The sequence below is a fragment of the Falco rusticolus genome, chromosome 1, assembly GCF_015220075.1.
Source record: "Falco rusticolus isolate bFalRus1 chromosome 1, bFalRus1.pri, whole genome shotgun sequence".
Taxonomy (NCBI): Eukaryota; Metazoa; Chordata; class Aves; order Falconiformes; family Falconidae; genus Falco; species Falco rusticolus.
The window spans coordinates 52,067,356-52,085,579 of record NC_051187.1 but is presented as its reverse complement, the minus strand read 5'-3'; the positions used below and the strand labels follow the sequence as shown (position 1 = coordinate 52,085,579).

Sequence of the window (18,224 nt, the reverse complement as noted above, 5' to 3'; positions counted from 1 at the left end):
GACCAGATAGAAAGCAGCTTTGTGGCAAATGGCTGGGGGGGGGGGGGGCGGGGGGGAAAGAAGAGAGACTTCAGGCCAAGTCTCTTGAGCCCGAACATGCCCCAGCAGTGATGAAGGCCAGCCACATTCCGAGCTGCAAGTGTGGAGCCAGCAGGGTGAGGGAAGTGATTCCTCCCATCCATTCAGCACCGGTGAGACCACCGCACCATGGTACTACACCCAGTTTGGGGCTTCCAGCAGTAAGACAGCACGGATCAACTGAAGCGAGGCCGGTGGACAACCACTAGGACCAGGGGCTGGAATACCGTATGAGGAGAAGTTGAAAGAAAAGGGTTTCTCCAGCCTTAAAAAGAGTCACATTGCTGTCAAAAGCTCCCTAATGCCAGTTGCAGAGATAATGAGGAACACAGTAACATGCAGATGTGAGATGTAATAAATTCTTACTAGGTATATGGGAAAAAATTATTTCTCATAAGCGTTGTCAAACACTGGGAGAGGGCCTCTGAGAGGCTGTCAGACCTCCATCCTTGGAGATACAACTGAAATGGACAGTCTGGAGCAACCTGCTCCAAATGGACCTGCTCTGAGCAAAGAGTTGGTCTAGATAGATCCAGAGACCCCTTCCCACCTAAATTATTCTATGATTCTATGACTGAGCTCTGGGATTATCTGTTTTTACATTATTATTATTATTACACATAGATTGAGATACCTAAATTCTTCCTAATTTTTGTGTGGATGTGAATGTAGTTCTGAATACCCAGCTACTTCTCATTTGAATAGTTCTTCTATCCCTGCTGATACAAGAACTAGTTACTTTAAAGAAATACATAAATATTTATGTAAGAAAAACAAGAGGTCAAAAGAATTTTAAAAACAATGGATGTTAGTCAACCCCTATGAACAGTTAATAAGACTGTTCATGACCCTGGGTGAAGGAATAGACACAAGTATGTCAGACTAAGAAACAACAAGATAAACTCTATGAGGACCAAATGGTTAATAAGGTCAAACAGAAAATTACTTTAACTATGTGTGAACTATCCTAATTAGCATAATAAAAGATCCACCCTCGGGCAAAAAAAGCCCCCTCCTCATAGGACCTGTGCCTGTGAAAAGAGATACTAATGCACCTTTACATAGGGATGAGACTCACAAGAACTAGTAGGAATAAGGGTGACTGAAAGTATTTGTAGAACTATTAACACTTGCTCATTGCGCATCAAATGTTTTACCATGTGTAAACTGGTGTCATAGCTTTTTGGATTTATCAACTAGCACCCATCTCTGTGCAGACATGAAATAAACATTTCGACTTTGTGTGTTGACTGTCTCTTTACACACCAGGTGAAGAACCAGATTTGGGGTAACACTACTGCCTTGAGCGCTTCATCATTCTCTTCTGGAAGTATCACTGCTTGATACTGTCCATTGCTAGACACCACAGACAGGTATATTACACACACTTTCAGTTCCTTCCAAAAACAACATTATATTCAACTAAAATTATGGATTGGAGAAATCCAAAGCCACGTATCCTTTGGCCATCTGCTTACCCTGTCATTCCTCTCTCCTCCTTTCTTCCTTATTTCCTTGTCTCTAATGATTTTGGCTATACAAGTATACAAAAGCAGATGAAAATTACAATCACAGAACCATAGAATCACAGAATCATGACGGCTGGAAAAGACCTTTGAGATCATCAAGTCCAGCTGTTAACCCAGGACTGCCAAGTCCATCACTAAAGCGTGTCACAAAGCACCACATCTATCCTTCTAAGCACCCAGTCCTCCTTCCTGCCTTTCTTGTAGATTAACAGGCTAACCATTCTGTAGCTTCTACTCTGTACTGAACTGCTAACAATCAATATTAACACAAGTATTTTGATTAGCCTACTGGTTAATATGAGCACATATACCATATGTAACCACCACAATAATCCCAGATAATTGTCTAAAATATGACAGTTCAGTGTCAAATAACAGGTTAATTTACACATTGATGAAATATCACTAGGTTGCAAAAATATTCCTATTCTCTCTTACGTGAACAACAGAAACATAATAAAGCAAAGACATAAAAACCTAACTGAATAAAAACTTTTTTTCATTTTTAAATCTGCAATTATCTGAATCCTTTCTAAAATAAAATTATATAATAAAATATGTTATTACATCATTTATTTCACAGGTTTCAAATTGTTAAGTGTGAATACAATTTCATGCTTTTACAAAAAAAAATGAACTGCCAGGTAAACACTGGATGTGTTTAAGGGAGATACAGTTTAATATTATCATCTCAAATGTGAAAAAGTGAATTATTAATCTACAATGTAGTTTGTTTCATAACCATGATTAAATACTTGTAAATAATAAAACTTAGACTTTTGCAGAAATTAGCTTTATATGTCATACCACAGGAACAATATAGTCAAGCTACAGCACTTTAGAAGAAAACTGCAAGTGGATCTGTAATTCCCAAACAATGGCAAAAAATGAGCAGGCTGAACTGAAAAATGTATCTGACATGTCTTAGATCTGAAATATTTGGAGATATAAATTGTATTTTAACGTGGCCAGGTTTTGTTGGCAAATCTCGCAACAAGTCAACTAATGCTCCAGGTGGTATCAATGACAGAGCCCTTACAGATTCCAAGCAACTGCTCCCATTCAGAAAAGCAAAATGCTTTCCTAGCCCAGGGGAATAACTCAAACTCTTTCAAGATCATACACAAAAATAGAAAGACACAAACAGAAAAGAAAACCATAACTCTCTTTACTTTTCTTTGCATACTTAATGTAGTCATTTCTCCCAGATCTCCTTCCAAGTGAGTTTAATGGGAAGAATATTCAGCAAACCCCATAAACATTTAGTGATGTTCATAGAAGGAAAAATTATACTGTATGACACAGACAAAACTAGCAGAAAACCAGCTCTAAAATCCACCACATAAATCCCGTGTCCAAAATGGACATCCATTGTCATTCTCCAACAGACACTAGAAACCTTACCTAGCTCAGGGTAAGTTAACAAAAGCATTCAAGAGAGGCAAACCTAGATTCTTCGTAGCACCTACAAATCCTCTAATTTATTAACTTAGCTCCTTTCATCATGATTTCTGGTCACAGAAAAGGTAACCAAAGATTGTACCTATAAGAATCTTGGAAAGCAATCATGTTATTATTAGCATGATAATTACTTATGGTCATCTGAGAACGGTAGAATACTGACAAATGACAGAAATCATGGATTAAGAACAGAGGGGAGAAAAAAGGAAAAAAAAAAAAAAGAAAAAAAAAAAAGAGACAAAGACAGAAAACAAACCAGTATGTCATATAAGCCAGCAGAGTTGACATGATGATTTATTTCACAGTTTTCCCTGGCAAGGAATACCTTCGTTTAACACCCTTAGGTTTTGAAATTGATGACTCAAAGGCTTTCTCCGCTACTAACTTCTGTCAACTGAGACTCAATAATTTAGCACTGGTTTGTCATATGACTCTGACAAGTAATGTTTGATCTTCATCATCCCGTCAGAGGATGCCATGCAACATGATGAATTGGCAATAATATCCTAAGATGTTAAGAAATGACAAGCACCTCCCTCTGTCTCAAGTCCAAAGGATCTTTAACACGATAGTGCACAAGAAGATATAATCTAAATACATGGAAAAAAAGAATACAGCTACAGTCAGCTCATAGCTGATGACAAAGACAGGGCCATTTCTTCCAACACAGGGCTGTGTATCACATGGAAGTACAGCTCTGCACAGGGATCAAAAATAACACATGTGAGAAAGTTCGGGAGTTTTGATCTGATGGGACAAATTTGTTCCACCAGTCCAAATTGCTCTGTTATTCTGAGTTACAGCTGCTAAGCCAAACTGTGAGACTGAACCATAAGAGAAAAATATCTGACTCCAGAAAAATCTTGAAAATTCCACTCCCAGAAAAGCCATCTAACCAAGATGTAGGAAACACATTACGGTGGCTGCAGGGAATCAGAGGAGTTATTACATTTTTTCTACTTATTTTCATATATACTAATATATGAAAATATATTTTCCCGCCTCGTCTCCTAGTTTCTAGATCTCCTTAACCCCCTGCTTAAACCACCATGCATTTCAGAAGAAATTCTTCCCCATTATTAAATCTTTGGTGCCTTTTTTTTTAAATTTCTGAAATGACGATTTCCATAGCTGATAAAATCCAGGATATTAAAAAAGCACCTCTGTTTCATTGAGCTAAATTTTATGCTGTTGTGGCTTTGCAAGATAACAGTCTGTTCAAGATTTACAAGCAGCAATGACAAGCCTTTTCTTTAAATTATCGTGGCAGATTAGGATTTCTGCTTGAGTATTTCTATTTCATAGTCTACATTCAGTGCCTCTATCTAATTATTCAAACAACTGATGCATATTGTGCAACAGAAATGTACACCTCCACGAATCATTAGTTACATATATACACCCTAACATATAGTGAGTTCAGAATTAATTTCAAAAAAATTGTTCAGAGATATGCCATTTTATGTGTGATGGCAACATCACAGTAAACCACATTAAAATGGTATTCAAATGGATGTATTAAAAACAGTTCAACATGCAGAAGTGCCTGACTGGACGCTTATGGTGCTTCTGTAGAGCTAATCCAGCCAAGGCAGAAAATTATTATTCATTTTATCTGAGCAGCTAACCATAAGGTAATATAATGAGGAAGCTCAGCTAGCAGGCTACTTAACATTTCTTCCTTGAAGCACTGAAACCCCTATTAAATTTCTGTACTAAGAGACTTACCAAAAAAAAAATCTAACTCTAAATCTAAGCACCTTATGATTAACCGGTGCTTGCTAGGGAAGGCACTGTAAAATCATCAATTGCAGTGGCACAGCAGAGCAAGGCTTTATTTAACAAACAAATAAAAGAAGCCTGCAGAGAGAACGACTGCATTTACTCAAGACCTGCATGCAAAGGCAAAGGTCAAACAAAATTTTCTGCTATACCCTTCATCCAACAATAACAACTGGGTTTTTTAGGATGCTATTGCTTAAGGCACCATAATGTTGACCTAAAGGCCTCACTTCTTTGAAGTGTGCAATTCTTGTAGTAAAGGCTGCCTTCTCTTTTTTTGGGCAACATTATATTAATTCACCATTACTAGATAAGGCACTGCTCACAAACAAAAGGAGTTGGTGGAGGGTGTAAACTGGGAGTTAAAAAAATGGAAAACACAAGTTTGTTGACAGGAAAACTAATCCATAATGACTCATCTTCAGGCATGATTACCAAATGAGAATTTTTGTCTTCAACTTTCAGCAATTAATTTTTAAGGCTTTAATACTGGTCAGGACAGCTCCTCCGCTGCAGCAGCTTGATATTGTCTCTCTGAACTTGTTTGCATTCACACCATTACAGGATTTGGAACTATATGTATTTTATTGATATTGTAACGTCTTCCCTGTTAGAGAATCCCCCGGGGACCCATTTGCTGTAATCCTGGACTAACTCCACCAGCTCTCCAGCACCCCAGAGGTCAGCTTCCAACAGAGTCGCCCCAGGGCTGCTGAAGGTTTTGATGGTCCCCCCACTTCTGACTAGAAACCTGCAAAATGACGCAGTTTTGCTCAACAGCTGGAGAAAAGTGGCACAAGCAAAATACTAGTTTTGTACAGTCACCTGCAAACTGAGAGGAAGCAAACAAGACAGAAGAAGAGATCCCGAAGTATCGCAGCTTGTTCAGCCAAACCTTCAAAAATTCAGCAGCTTGTTCCTATCTTAAAAAAAATAATAAATATATATATATAAAAAATTCTGGCATAAGATGACTTTCTATTTAAGACTCACACTGGCGTTTTCTGTCTCAGTACTTGCCAGGGAAAGGAAAAGACAGCCTCAGAACATACCAGCTTTTCCAACTGTCATCCCAGCTAGAAAGCAACATAACACGGCACAGAGAAGTTTTAGATTTTTCAAAGAATCAATTTTACCAATGTTTCTCAGAAACATATGGCAGAGATAGGGCATCCATTTTTCCACCCTAAACACCAGCTAAATAAAAGCATCTAGTGACGTAATGAGGAATTCCTCAAGTGGGATACGAGAGCAGGAACACAAAAGATGATGGGAAAGCGAGTGACCTTAATGCCACCATCCCGTCTACCTGGCAAATCCTCAACGGCTGTGCCAAGCTCTGATTTATTGTAGCAGATGAAACTCTGCAGGTAGAGTTTGGCCTCTGTGTGCACTTCGGGGGAAAGAAAGAAAGAGGGGGAGAAAGGGAAAAGGAAGGCAAAATGGTTAAATACCTTCCTGACTTTCTAAAGGAATTATCAATTCTAACGAGGACAAGAATCTGTAATTGCATTATCTGCTACGCAACAGTATCCAGTTTTGCATTTATCTTGTTCTTTCTGCAGCGAGCAGGCAAACTTCTGTGCTTCAGTAACAGGCTCATAAAAAGTGCCTGATGGACTGCAGAAGGTATTTGTACTGCCCTGGAAAATTACATAAATCAAATGCTGCTCGATTGCCACTTTCCAGCTAAATGCTATTATAAATAACTGTTTGTATGGCCTTATAATTTTTTTCTACCTGTCAACTACTGATAAAGATTCACTCCCTAAATCACAGCAATTTCCTTTTAGCTGTCAGAAAAGAGATTTAATATGGTGATAAAAAATAGATGAAAAACGTGTGCTTTACTTTTTAAGAGAGTTGTATAATTTTTTGTAGTTCTTTCGAAAGCATCATGCTTTCATTTTTTACTTCATGTCCAAATAATGACATCAATTTATTGTGACATATGATACCCTCTTTGAAAACTTTGATATAAACAACTCAATAAAGTTTCTTCCCTCATTCAAACTTAGCACAAAAAACTTTACTTTGGAAATAATGTCTATTATCAGGCTGCTTTCAGATTTTTGAAGTAGAACCACAAAATCAGTCACTTATAATTTTCTTGGAATTAGCATTCAAAGCTGAATATCCTTTTTCATCATTTGTAATATCACAAAGATCATTTTAAAGTAATTTATTCTGAGTACCTGAAAACAGAGATTCTGTCAGAGACAAAAGGATTGACGCATTCGCATCTAATGTCACAGTAGCATTAATTGTAGAGACTAATGTGTGAATGGCAGAATTAACACATAAATTTGGGAGGTAAAAATTAGATAGACTATGTAAGATCCGAATGTAAGAAATTCAGTCCTGCTCACTAGTCTAGTTTCACTTCCCCATTCTCACATGCCATCATGCAGATGGCAGTAACTGATAGTGCAGAAGCTGACACGTTTTTCATCCTCCGAAATAATACTATTTCTAAATTTAAAAATACTTCTCAAAGTAAAACTGTGAAAAATGAATTATATTATGTACTGAAAATTGCAAATAGAAAGAGGAGATCCTTCAAACCGCAGCTGCCAAAAATGAATATATACAAATATTGTGTTAATCAAGAGCTTTAAACAGGAAGTGATATATTTCTACATATAAATAATACCTTTGAGCTGCGATCATCCTTTGGCAGCACTGAAACGGCATATGTAATAGCTAAAGTTAACAGATTTCCTTCAAGAGCTTTGCTGCTTATGTTTACTATCCAATTTTACAGAGATTAATTTCACAAAAACAGAATTTTTATGTGGCAGTATCCCCAGGGGTATGCAGTCACCAGTTCGCATAATGATATTTTAGTAGATAGTAGAATAGCTCTAAGAGTCTTACAAAGAAATACAGCTTATCCTTTTAAAAAAATGCACACAAAAGAAAACAAAATACTTATTCCAGAATATTCATTTAATATTTAATCCCAACCCTTCATTTTCTTGTGTTTTTGAGGGCTGAAAATAGAAATGAAAACTGTGAATGTTATTTTCAGTATTTCAATGAACGAAATGGTCCTCTCATCCCAAAACACAATTTTTTGTGTCTGGCTTCATACTTAGAAATGCAAATAGTTCAATGCTGCTGGGGCAGACACAAACAGCAGTGATGCCCTGTAATGCTCCAGGTGGGAATTCTGGACTGGTTAACATGGCTATTTCATATTAGCTTCTTTTCAAATACCATTTTTTTTCCCAAACCTCACATGATATATGAAAGAACAGTTATTACCTGGTTTTCACACCCACATTAGGAAATGATGGACAACTGGTTTCGACATACACCTTCGTTCTCAGTAATCCATTATACCCGATGCAGGTTTATAAACCAACTTTTCCTGCGGTGTCTTCCTTCACTTCAGCTATACCACTCCTTCTTACAGCCAGGAGGTGACATATGGCAGAGGGCAGCCAGGCAGATTCTGGGCTTATGAGGGCTTTTTCACTACTGACTTCCCAGGTGAACCATTTCAGTCAGGAAAGAAGAACGTTAAATGAACTGACTGACAGATCCCAACAGGCAGAGGTAAGGGCAACATATGTCTGTCCAACCTTTACTTGCTCAAACCGGTTTTTGTCCTTCCAGCATCCCTCAGCTTTGCAGGATACAGAGTTCTTACAAAACTTCTCCCTTTGACAAATTATTTTCTTTCCTGGGATAGGGAAAGCATTCTTGTTGGCCCTATGATGCTGAGAGAGATATATTGACCTGACTTGTAGTGTTTTTTAAAAGATAGGTTTTCATCACAAAGGAGTCACCAGTCATCAATTTAACCAAGTAGATACTGTGGATCTTATCTGGAGAGACAATCTTTTAGTGTACAGAATTTATTGCTATTTTTTTATTGATGGCACCAATATAAACTTGAGCTAGGGCACGAAAATAAAAATCAAATGTTACAACAGCCCTTCTTCTTCATTGGCCTTGTAAAACCATTCAGATTTAGTATTTAGGCATTTGTGGTAATGAGTATGATCCCCATTGGACTTAATTGACTTCACAGACCTGAACAGTAAGTGAACAAAATATGTGTGGCTATAATGCAGGTTTATTAAAGATCTTCCTGGCAGGCTGAGGAACAGAGCTTTGAAATCTGTTCTAGAGTCCACCAGCAAAGAATCTACTATTTCTAGTCAATTCTATCCAACAGTCATAAGAAACATTTTTTTAAGCAGATTTAAACCAGACTTTCCTCTGAGGACATAAGGAAAAGGGCCAAAATTGGACGGATGTCAACATTACTGTTTGTTGCTTTTGTTCTTTCCGTTTTCTGGCTATTTACTATATTCCTGAGAATTACAAGAAAGAAGTGTGCCCTGTTACTTTTCCACACTAAAATCAATGAAGAGTCTCACATCAAAGTCATTGTTGCATTTCAGAACAATAACCACGTTTTTCCTTATTTTGCAGTTTCCTTTCCTTTCCTCCAAATGCTAGAAAATATTTTAAGATTTCTGAATCTGATGTTGTAAAAACTTCCCATATTTTAATATACCACAAGAAATAAAGGGTTCATATTATTTTCTTTAACATCCATATAATGTTACTAAAAAAAATACATTACAAAAAATCACTCTTCCAAAACGATAAAGGCTTCTCATGTCATCAAAGGACTACAGACATAATTAAACCAGTCCTTTTAAAAAATACTTTGGTCAGATTTGCTTTTTAGTATTTCGAGGATAACCTGATATTTGAAAACCCATTTGAAATAGCTGACTCTGTCTTTGCATTTCCTATCATTCAGATGATTCAGCATGTGTCCATACCATGATCTGTTGGGAAAGGCCTTTTTGAGACAGTATGTTAAAGAACATACAACTGCCACACTCTTACAGCATTTTGTGATTTCTAGTGTCACAATGGGGCTTACTTCCCCTTTCAAGTTAAAGTATACAAATGTTGATTAAAATAAAATAAAAGCTATCACGTCAGATTATTAAAAGGAAGGCAAGACAGACAGCCAAACAGGTTTTAAATACTAAATTCTAAAAAGCCAGATAGTCTTTGAGTTCATCGTATCCATCTGTTATAAGTAAGGCATAGGTACTGTGGGCTAATTAAATGTTAATGAAATATAAATAATCTGCTGGTCTCAAAGCAGTAGCTAAGGAGCAGTAAATGCACAACAGCTGCTGCAGCTCATTGAAAGTGCTCATGTCACCGCAAACAACATCCAAAATCTGGCTTCAAAACATCTGAATGAAATAATAATGACTTCACGTAACTCATTTCAGAGATCTGCAATAATTTTTGCTTTAGACAGAGGTGAAAGGTCCAAGTGACAGCAACAAAAGCTGAAAAGTCTCATGGAGCAAAACAATTAAACATGAGATTTTTCATCTGCTGTTTTGTTAAAATCTTTCTAAGTAAAGCACAGTGTCTGTAAAAGCTGTACTGTATTAAGATGATAATGGCATCAATAAAAGAAACTGATGCCAGAAATATTAATGTTAGGTACACAAAAGCTTTACTGCTCTTCTATAGCATCACTGTTCAACAGCACATGAGACAAAGGTAAGATTTAAGCTCACTCCCCATTTAAAGCCTGATTTTAACGCGCAAACTTCCTCCTAGCCAGAAAGTAGGCATACATCTTCTTGTGGTCCATCTGGGGACAACAAGGAAAGACAGGAAGGACTGGGATGGCAAGTGAAGCGCCACAGACACAACATGTGGTAAGCTAAGCTAGAGCTTGAGCTAGATCACAGGATGTGCTGAGAATAAAGCACATCACGCCTTATCCATAGCAAGAAATTTAAAGGCCAATCCCAACAACCTCATGCCGGCACTCTTACAGCCTCCTTCTGCAAGCCAGCAACTTGGGGTTAGGCAACACATCTGTTTGGGGGATCTAATACCGGCACAGTTCAGGTGGTCCGAGACAGGTGCCTGTGCTCCCTACCCATTCTTAGACAGACAGCAATGCCATCTACAAGGAGAAGACTCTGAACATCTTGCTTGAAGACCTGAGGTGCCATAAATTAAAGAGCGACTATCCTCAAAAATCTCCAGTTCACAATAAGACAAATCCTTTTCCTCCTAATATTTGGTCAACCATTTCACTCCATCCCAAGTCAGATGCAGTGGCATTCTCAAGCTATCAAACCGCTTCTCCCCCTCCTTAAACCAGCTTGTGCAACAACAAAAGAGTAAAGAACATTTTGTGTTCTGTTGGAGTGAGTTATCTTTGGTAAAACCTTTGCTCTGAGTATTCTGTGCCAGAGGTTATAGCTGCCAACTATGCCAGGTACCCGCTGCATCCTGGTCTCCAAAGAAAATAAAGCAAGGACATGGTTGCAAACTGCCGAGGTAGATTCTAGCCTTCAGTTTCCAGTCCTGATGGCCAGGGGACTGAGATTTCTCCTGCCCCATTGCCTAGACAGAGGCTCTGAAATGGAGCTCAGGCTCCTTCTGCCAAGGCCAAATTAATGGAAGCGCTGTCACCAGACTACTTGAAAATGATCAGATCCATCATTATCTGCATGTTTACAAAGACAGACACAAAATTAAGTATAAATCACTCCACAAAAATTTGAGCATGCAACAGTAATGCAGGTGCTCCTATGTGCACACAAACACTCATCAGCATGCATTACACAAACACACCTAACAACTAGAAAAGATTATTGATTGATGTTTTCTAGGGACCTTTTATAAGCAACCTGCAAATATGGGGCTGCTGCTTGAAGCTGTATCAAGAAAAAAGATTTCCACTCCATACCAAAACTCATTCACCTCAAAGATACGCACCATTACTGCAAAGATGTAGTATTTTTCTCTAAGAGGTACAGCAAAAACGTTCCTAAAAATACAAAGCAACACTACAGAAACTCTCCTTGCCAAATGCCAACAAAGTCCATCTGACACAAACTGTGATTCTGAAATATAAGGGAAATGTTTTACTCTGCTCTTGAATAATTTGGCATCTCTTCAGCAAGAAAGAAATTGCTGGAAATGAATTGAGAAACTTGACCATCAGTATGCTAGTCACATTCACCCCTTTCAAATAATGCAAAGGAAAATTAAACAAACTACAACATTACAAAGAGACAGTGTCAAAATCAATTAAAAACTTCAGATTCTTTGGTGTTCTCAAATCAGGAGAGTTCTTGTTATAACCTTAACAGAAGTAGTAATTCCATTTACTATAGACATAGCACATCAATGTTTGTAAAATCCCTTTAAATCCCTTAATACTGGGTGGGCACATGCATTAACATTGGCATTTGTCATACAGGAAGTCTGCACTTCTGTGTTCAAAAGAAAAATAAATAATCAAACACTGTTTTCGAACCATTAGTCAGGAATTCTCCAGTAACTTCTTGCCTTTGGAAAATACAAGTTCTTTCCAGCTCCTTCACTGAGATTATGACACACATCACCAGACAGTGTGTGTGTGTGTGTCTATTGTCAGAAATATGGTCACCATTTCAAAGAATCTGATTTTTAATTCTAACAGGTCAAACATTTTCCCAGCACCTGTAAATTCATGCTGCCTATGCTAGGTTCAAACTGTATTCTCTGTCTAGCAAAAACACTTTTCCAGATGAATCCAGGAGCCTCCTAACTGACTAGCAAAGGGGAAGCGTGCTGCACCTCTTGGCTCACTGCTGAACTGCAATCGTCTTCAGGCTGAAACCTAAGGACTAAGCAACATCAAAGCAACCCACATCAGGGATTCAGAATGGGAAGCAAGGAATGTCACGTCTAAACAAAACTGCAAGGAGAATAAGGGAGTCACCATGGAACTAATCAAAATAAAATTTTGCCAGGACAGGAGGGTTTTTTCCTCAAAAGCACTATGAGGTCTTTAATGACCACAAATGGTCATAATCATAATTTTAAACCTCATTCAAAACCAAACACCTCATGACTCTGAGCCCTCAACATCTCAGAATGCAATGCAGTTGTAGAACAACACCTGCTAAACCACCAGCATCGATCTCCACTTTCTTCAGGGATGCCTTACCTAAGTACACATCCCATCAGAATTATTTAAAGTCAAACAAGACAGTATCTTTAGCCATTATGGCAATAAAGTAGAAGAAAATCTTGTTTATATTGTGCTTTATATTACAACTTCTGTAGTCCTAAAAAGCATATACTCGTTCCAGATTTCAAAATATTTTACTATGAAAAAGATGAAACACAATGGAATATTACTGTCATAATCAAAGTTCTCCTACTTAATTTGGGGGAAACACAAAGAGATTTCATGCTTTTCTCAATTTTCTTTAACGTTGAGATCTTATCTTTCATCTTTTGAATATGTCATGATGCTCTTTTAATCTTTTATATTTTGCTTCTTTTCAAGTTCTTGTCCACGTGCAGGGAGGCAATTAAGAAGGACTTTTCTTGTGTGCAACTGCAAATAGATAGGTTTAATAAGTCTCTCACACCACCAGTTTCTCTGATGGAAGACATATTAAAGAAAGCATTAGTCTTCGCAATGAGCAGTATCTATGGACCATTAAAAAAATACCCATCACACTTATTTCTGTAGAGAAAAGGTAAGAAATGAGGTAATATCTGTTTTAATTTCACTCTATATAAATTCTAATAAGACTCCAAAAGCTTTCCTAAACTTTCCTATCAAAGGAGCCAGTATGGAAAGCCATCACAGACATGACAGGTGTAAAGCTTCCACTTAATTTTCTTTAAGCATAGTGAAAATATATTTTATTCAGCACTCTGGAAACCAGAAACTGAGTTTTAGCTTTTTACCTCTCAACCTGCAATCTGACCTCAGACTTTGACTTTTCTCTTTGCAATTAGTGTATTAGACTAGAACATTATTCCTTCAATTAAAAAACAAATAATCTTGAAAACAGGATGCCCTCTATTGTGATCGTGTGGGTTTTTTCCCCGATAAGTCATCACTGGAGACTGAATCCTGGATGCACATCGTGAAGTTCCAATGCCTGTTCTGAAAGGATGATACCAGGCAATTTCCAAGGAGAGACAGATTCCTGTATCTTAACATGTTGTCTCATCATTAGTAAAGACAAAATAATTTCTGCACGATCACTGTAAGCTCCAGAAGCAGGGCCTTCAAAAGCAGCACGGGAGTAGACTGGAAATACATTTCTGCAGTATTTAAGTATCACATTCATATTGACAAGACACTGATGAACTGGCATTCCAAACCCCATCCATATTCAGCACAGAAATTTGCATGTGAACACCAAATAGTTTAGTTTAAAGCAATATATACAAATATACCTGGGAATACAGTGAAAAAGTGTCAATGTTTTCTGTATAGCCTCAGCTGGTCTAATCACTGCTCTTTAATTCATGCAGAAAATCTAAAGTTAGCTAGTCTACACACTGTTTCTCCAAGATACATATTTTTAAACAAGTCTTTATTAACAAAACTTTTCCCATTCATTGCCGATGTTGTGGGGGTTTCAGCATTCTTAGTTGAATTTTACAGATGTGTTTAAGATGTAGAGGCAAGACAAAACTTAACTATATTGCTGATACACAACCAGTGCCATGAAGTGACACGTGGATAGGAGCAAGAGCAGCCCCAGCCAGCAACTCAGACAGAAACCTGGCGTTTCACAATGTAAAGCATTGCATGAAACAGCACAGTGTCATGTGAAGAGACTCCAAATCTGTCCCTCCGGTTGTTCGGTGACCGCACATAATTTACAAAAGTATTTTCATTAGTTCAAATGAAATAACAATACCGAAAGCCCTGCTGAACTGTGGTTCTTACGCATCTCTTGAGGTATTTTTGTTACTCTCTTACTTTTGTCAGGCTCATGTAACTGAAGAGCCTGTTTAGAAAAACATGACAGAGGCCTTCAATATTCTCCTCTTTTCCAGCATTAAAGCTTGTAGCTTTCTTCCTTACTAGTAAGAACTACATGGCATGATGAAGGACAGTATCATAAGAAAAATGTTTAAATTCCAGCCTACTGTGAGATTAATAAATAAACCACAGAAATCTGACATTACTGCAGTTACAGAGAATTAATTCCTTCAGGCTAAGCTTTAAAAAGCACACTCCATAAAGGTACAGACAAAATACTTTATCTGGGGGAAAGGGATGGCATCAATGACTGACTTCAAAAGAACCCATATTTTCTGAAATGTTACCCCACCTGTACAGTGTAGTTTTTTGTATTTTAAAATAATTAAAACAGAGATGATTACTGAAAAAAAAACCAACACCACACCAGTATGCCCAGGCCAACAGATGCAGGATTTGCAGAGTATCCAGACTGCTCCCACACCTCTGCCAGCATGCCCACTCTGTTACATCGTACTGCTGGGCTGTCCCCAAGCATCTCCTGCATCACTGCATCCCAGCTATCACAACTGCTTTCATCGATTTGTCTACAGCATCTACATCCTTCAACATTTGTTACAAATTTAGCTTCCATACCCCATATGGATGGTTGCTGCCCAGTATAATTAATTTCCTAGGCTTCTCTGGGAATCCATCCTATCGTTTGGCAAGGAATGCAGCTCTCCATCTGACTCCTATCATGAATCAAGATTATAGTTCAGGGAAAAGAGTTTATGCTTTCATACAGAATATTTTGAAATATGAAAGTCAGTACATTGATCTTCAAACAAAACACCATCGTTGGCATTCTTTGTAAATTGTGACAAAATATATCTGTAAATCGGGATTAAATTTAATCGCCATTACAAATTGTAAATATCAGTGTATGATAAATATCAATTCAATGGCCAAAAATTCTACAGTCTCAATCTTTTTAACCACTGGGGTCCTCACTGCAAACTTAACAACAGCTGGTGCATCTTCAAAGCATCAGTCGTCTTCACATACCCACCGTGGCAGAAGCTCTGGAAAGGCTGCTGCTGTCACGAGGCTGTTCTACCAGGACAAAATCACAGGTTGCGTGTGTGTTTCACTTGCACCCCACACTCCAGACAAGCACTGTAATGCCTTTTATGCTCAGTGATGTGAAGATGACCTGTACGAGCAAAGTTTACCCCATTCCCTTCTGAGAAAACCTACACCAAAACTAACAGACAGACCAATATCAACACAGAGAACGTAACACTGCTGTAACAACATCGGTTCAGCTAAAGAAATTTGACTTTCTAAAACATGTGATGCCTTCAAAGGACAAGATGTCAGCTGAGAAATTCTGGACAGATGCACAAGTAGCGTTACACTCTTTACAGACACATAAATTTTCTTACTCAATGTGTGATCTGTATTCATAAAATCTACGTATTCATGAAATACATATTGGTAAATAAATTTCGCGCAATCTTGAATTCTAGTGATATGCCCTGGCCAGATGAGAAGGAGATAAGAGGCAGGGCTGAGACATGAAACTGGACTAATGGGCACTGAAGTATATGGGTTTCTAGCACCAGGCATCCAGACCTGAGTTTTACATGTGAAAAATTGGTGGGTGGCAGCTACAGTTACAGTTACTATGAATGTGTGTAGGCAGAGACACAAAGAAGAAGAGTACATAAACTACACCTGTGATGGGCAATGTGATCTGGTGGCAAAAACTGTGATTTAGGAGAGCCATAAAGGTAAAAGCACATAGCTTACATCTATGACTGGTGTAACTTCAAACAAGGTCTGTGACCAGGAACTGCAGCCCATGTAATCACAAGAGGTATGAAAAACCAGTCAATATGAAAACAAGCTAAGTCTCACCTTCAGTAAGCTTTTACTATCTGGAGGTAAAGATCCAGCTATGCACTTGCAGCGAGAAGACAGCTTGAAAACAGCCACGTTCAAAGTGGATATCGAGGACTCAGTGATATAATGTTATGACAGAGCTTGGGGCTTTTCATTCATTTTTGCTTGACTATAGCAAGTACTATCAATTGCACATGGCAATGTGCACTACAGTTCATTAAAGTAATATTAAGTTGCCTGGCAATACCATAATTTTTCATTTATAGAACTTTGCAGAAATACTGAGGCAACACAAGAATGCAGTATAATATATGATACAGATACAAATTTAAGAGCAATAAGATGTTTCAATAACAAAATGAAGCTTCTTGCCCAATTACAGATTTGAGAGTGAAAGAAATAATGGTTTATCTTCTCTGATGTTAATCTTTGTTGATATTCCCTAAGGTCAAATATATCCACATGAGCTTATGTTTTTACATGAAATTATGACTACTGCACAGGAGATTATTCTTTACATTATTTTCATAGGGGGGAAAAAAAGAGGCCAATTTTGATTCTCAGTCACTCAAGTGAATCTTTAACAGTTTCCACTGCATTGCATGTATTTGAACAAAAGCTGAATCTACACCAAGGAGTTTTATCTGTAGGCAGATGCATGCCCGGCATCTAAAAAGGCAGAAGCTGTTCTTCACATGATGTATCTTCTCATTATACACACACAAACTTCTACATTCAAGATATAAAAACTTGGAAATATTAATTTTATTTTAGATGTTAGTCACAAATCAGAACAAAACATAAAGTTTTCCAGAGATTCCTTGTGCTTACCTTATTTATCATCACTTTGGCTTTGAACATGCTAAACATATATTGCCCTGCTCAGAAAAAAACAAGTAATTCTGGAGAAAGGACAAGATTTTTTTTCTGGAGCTATGTTAGGTTATACAGCTGATCATTTCAGGATCATTGGAAAGGAAGTGTTGGATTTCCACAAAACTCTTCACTCAAAATTCCTCTGATGGACTGAGCAGCCCTACAGCAAATGCAGAGTATCCTCATGCAAGCTGGTAAGCAAGCTAAAGGCACTGCATCATAAGAACCAACTCCCATTGGCTGGACAGGGGGCACTAAAAAGCATCTGAAAGCATTTTTTTCCAATATAACATTTTTATAGGTGTCATATACCATCTAAAAATCCTATGCAAAACTAATGAGGTTTTTATATTTTGCTATGTTGGCAAATTACTTCTCTGCTCCTTAGATCTCGCACACTACTGCATACTAACAATACTAAAATCTTTCAAAGGGAACATTTTAACGCAACTCTTTTCTTGCATAGTAATATAATCCAAGCAAGTCTTTTTTTTTTTTTTTTTTTTTAATGTGTTTATAATAAAATGCTCACAACAGTGAGAAAACTGTTGGGCTTCAAACAGCATGAGTTCACTGGAACAAGCTGAAAAAATACCTGAACACAATCATTTTGTTTCAGCTACCACCTCATGATTTCTGAACTAAAAAAAAAAACAACCAAAACCAAAACTAACAAATAAACCATCCAAACCCAAAAAATAAATCCATTTCTAGCTTGGCAATGAAAATGAGTTACAAAAACCAACCAAACAAACCCCCAATTTTAAGTAAGCAAAGTATTAAATAAAAACAATATATACAATCAATATTCTGGT

The 18,224-nt window shown here is 37.5% G+C and overlaps 1 protein-coding gene and 1 long non-coding RNA gene across 4 annotated transcripts in view; both read right to left on the bottom strand.

Moving 5' to 3' along the window:
* The window catches only part of CCSER1 (coiled-coil serine rich protein 1), a 722,557-nt gene that overhangs the window by 504,132 nt on the left and 200,201 nt on the right, over positions 1-18,224 (bottom strand). The window lies entirely within an intron of this gene.
* Positions 983-12,293, bottom strand: LOC119144276. The gene is made up of 3 exons (XR_005103039.1): positions 12,277-12,293; positions 3,595-3,600; positions 983-1,103 (listed from the first exon to the last, which is right to left on the bottom strand). It is a non-coding gene; the product is annotated as an uncharacterized LOC119144276 (long non-coding RNA).